Source organism: Hypanus sabinus, chromosome 31 (genome assembly GCF_030144855.1).
Source record: "Hypanus sabinus isolate sHypSab1 chromosome 31, sHypSab1.hap1, whole genome shotgun sequence".
Taxonomy (NCBI): domain Eukaryota; kingdom Metazoa; phylum Chordata; class Chondrichthyes; order Myliobatiformes; family Dasyatidae; genus Hypanus; species Hypanus sabinus.
Genome location: NC_082736.1, coordinates 26,200,975 through 26,205,007, shown reverse-complemented (window position 1 = coordinate 26,205,007; position 4,033 = coordinate 26,200,975). Strand labels below are relative to the sequence as shown.

At 51.3% G+C, this 4,033-nt stretch overlaps 1 non-coding gene across 1 annotated transcript; it reads right to left on the bottom strand.

Moving 5' to 3' along the window:
* Positions 1-72, bottom strand: trnae-uuc (transfer RNA glutamic acid (anticodon UUC)). The gene has a single exon. It is a non-coding gene; the product is annotated as a tRNA-Glu (tRNA).
* Between the last annotated feature and the right edge of the window lie 3,961 nt (positions 73-4,033).

Genomic DNA, 4,033 nt, shown 5'->3' with positions numbered 1-4,033 from the left:
TTCCCATACCGGGAGTCGAACCCGGGCCGCCTGGGTGAAAACCAGGAATCCTAACCGCTAGACCATATGGGAGACTGTAGCCGAGATAATTTAAAAGATATTTGAGAGAAATTTTCATCCAGAGGGTGGTATGCAAATACCATAAACTGGTTACAACAACAATGTTTAAAATACACTTGTACACGGATAGGGAAGGTTTCGAGGGAGTTAGGCAAAAGCAACTACTTCAGGTCGACAACTTGCGCCAATCCGTCAAATTGGACCTGAGGGCCATTAGCCCTGTTCTCGGGCTCTGCCTTCCTGCTTTATCCACAAAACACCCCGCATTTCACTCATCGTCTCCAGGTCAGCCGGCTCCCTCTGCCTCTCTCACCCTTCACACCCGGTCAAGCCAGACGAAAACAAGCCCTTCGGCCCTCCGAATCGTTACTAGTCATCGCCCAACCAGTCCAATCCAGCACATCACGGGATTCATGGACTCCGTCTGCACTTCTCGCTGCCCCGAACATTCTCCCTCCTCCCCTTTCCCATCGGGCGGAAGGTACAGAAGCCCGAAGCGACGTATCATCAGCCCATAAGACAGAGGAGCGGTTTAGGCCATTCGGCCCATCGTGTCTGAACTGCCATTCCATACATGACTGATTGATTCTCTCTCTCAACTCCAGTCTCCTGCCTTCTCCCCGTATCCTTTGACGCACCGACTAATCAAGGACTCTCAACCTCCGCTTTAAGTTTACACGACCACTTCGCCTGACGCGCAGATCCACCTCCCTCTGCCATGTTGCACCCACCGGAAGTCGGTGTCCTTTCCACCTCAGGAGCACGCAACTGTTCCATCTACATCAGCTGTCCGCCACCTCCTGCCGAGTCCCTCCGGCGCTTCACGCGTTGCTCGCCACGACTTGCCCAGCTTGGCGTGAACCTCTCTTGGTGCACCCTCACCCGTACACCACGCACACGGCACCCGCAGGAGAAGATCTGCGCGGCAGAGTCGGAGGATGCGGGTGACCGCTCGCGTCATAGAACATAGAAATTTACAGCACGTTACAGGCCTTTCGGCCCACAATGTTGTGCTGACCATGTAACCTACTCTAGAAACTGCCGAGAATTTCCCCACCGCATGGCCCTCTATTTTTCTAAGCTCCGTGTATCTATCTAAAAGACCCTATCGTATCCGCCTCCACCACCACCGCCGGCAGCCCATTCCACGTACTCACCACTCTCTGCGTAAAAAACTTACCCCTGACATCTCCTCTGTACCTACTTCCAAGCACCTTAAAACTATGCCCCCTAATGTTAGCCATTTTAGGAAAGTTTTAGGGGTGTTTTAGGAAAAAGCCTCTGACTATCCACACGATCAATGCCTCTCATCATCTTAAACACCTCTGTCGGGTCAGCTCTCATCCTCCGTCGCTCCAAGGAGAAAAGGCCACATTAGCTCAACCTATTTTAATAAGGCACGCTCTCCAATCCAGGCAACATCCCTATACTATACTCCCTGTACAGTATCCACATCCTTCCTGTAGTGAGATGACCAGAACTGAGCACAGTACTCCAAGTGGGGTCTGACCAGGGTCCTATACAGCTGTAACATTACCAGCTCTTGCACTCAGTCCCAAGGTTGATGAAGGCCAATACACCACACGCCTTCTTAACAACATTGTCAACCTGCGCAGCAGCTTTGAGTGTCCTATGGACTCGGACCCCATGATCTCTCAGATCTTCCACACCGCCAAGAGTCTTACCAGTAATGTTATATATTCTGCCTTCATATTTGACCTACCAAAATGAACCACCTCACACTTATCTGGGTTGAACTCCATCTGCCACTTCTCAGCCCAGTTCTGCATCCTATTGATGTCCCGCTGTAACCTCTGACAGCTCTCCAGACAATCGACCCCCAACTTTTGCAAACTTTTACAAACTTACGAACCCACTCGTCTTCTTCTTATTCATCCAGGTCATTTATAAAAATCACAAAGAGGAAGGGTCCCAGAACAGATCCCTGTGGCACACCACTGGTCACCGTCCTCCATGCAGAATACGAACCATCTATAGTCATTCTTTGCCTTCTGTGGGCAAGCCAGTTCTGGATCCACAAAGCAAGGTCTCCTTGGATCCCATGCCTCCTTACTTTCTGAATAAGTTTTTCATGTGGTACCTTATTAAATGCCTCACTGAAATCCATATACACTACATCCACTGCTCTACCTTCATCAATGTGTTTAGGCTTGTAAGGCACGACCTGCCCTTGTTGAAACCATGCTGACTATCCCTAATCAGATTACGTCTCTCCAAATGGTCATAAATCCTGCCTCTCAGGATCTTCTCCAACAAGTCGCCCAGCACTGAAGTCAGACTCACTGATCTATAATTTCCTGGGTTATCTCTGCTCCCTTTCTTGAATAAGGGAACAACATTTGCAAACTTCCGGTCCTCCGGTATTTCCCCTGTCCCTATTGATGGAGCAAAGATCATCATCAGAGGCTCAGCAATCTCCTCCCTCGCTCTCCACTGTGGCCTGGGGTACATCTCGTCCGGTCCAGGCGACTTATCCAACTTGATGCTTTACAAAAGCTCCAGCACATCCTCTTCCTTAATATCTATACACCGCAAGCATTTTAGTCCACTGTAAGCCATCCCAACAATTGCCAAGATCCTTTCGCCTGGTGAATACTGAAGCAAAGTATTCGTTACCCCCTCTGACTCCATGCGCATGTCTCCGTCATCCTTCCTAATTGGCCCAATTCTCACACGGCTCACCCCATTGCTCTTCACATACTTGTAGAATGCCTTGGGGTTTTCATTAATCCTGCTCGCCAAGGCCTTCTCATGGCCCCTTCTCGCTCTCCTAATTTCATTCTTGAACTCTTTCCTGACACCCTTGTAATTTCCGGAGGGATCAGAGTATTTCCCACAGGTTACTGGAGGGTCGGCGAAGCTTGCGTACAAGGAGAGCTTCGCGGGCGTTCGGGCATTCCGGAGGCCCGATCGGCGGCGGGAACGGAGACCTGCGAATTAAATAAAAGTACAGAAGGGACAAGCGGGCCTGCCATTGTCGGGAGTAGGCCAGCGGTAGGAGCCTGAGAGTCGAGGCCTTGACTCAAGGGGCTTCGTTGGGAAGAGAATGAGGACAAATAAACAAGTTAGAAGAGTTCGTTTTTCCTTTCTTTATGGACCTGGTTGTCGATTGTACATTGCAGGCAGAATGGCAGGGTGGCAGTGAAATGCTCCTCCTGTAGGACGCGGGGATCCATGGAACCATGGTCCATGGTCCATGGTCTCCCTGATGACCACACTCGCGGGAAGTGCAGCCAGCTCCAGCTCCTGAAAGACCGCAATAAGGAGCTGGAGCTGCAGTTGGACGAACCAAGAATCATCCGGAATGCAGAGCAATTGATCGATGAGACCTTTGAGCAGGTGGCTGCACCCAGAGTGCAGATTTCGGTGAGTGAATGGGTGAACTCCTTGAGAGGCAAAGGGAGAAGGAAGTCGGTGCAGCGCCCCCCCCGTGGCCATTCCCCTCAGCACCAGGTACCCCTTTTAGATGCTGATGACGGGGATGACGTATCTGGGCAAGGCAGCAGCAGCCAGACCAGTAGCACTGTGGTCGGCTCTGAATCTCAGAAGGGTGGGGTGAAGGCAGGTGGAGCAATAGTCATGGAGGACTCGATAGTCGGGGGGGGGGGGGGGGACAGATAGGCGATTCCGCCTCCGCCGGGATAGTGTGTTGTCTCCTGGGTGCTAGGGTCCAGGATGGTCTCTGAGCGGTTGCAAAATATTCTTTTTTAAAGAATATTCTTAATTTCTTAATATTCTTTCAGAGCAAGCACATGTTGGTACCAATGACGTAGGCAGGAGAGGGGTAGAGGTCCTGCGCGGTAAGTTTAGGGAGTCAGGAAGGAGGCGGGAGAGCAGTACCTCCAAGGTGGTAATCTCCGGATTACTCCCGGCGCCACGACCTGGAGAAGGTCAGAACAGGAAGGTAGCTGAGATGAGTGAGTGGCCGAGGACATGGTGCAGGGGACAGGGT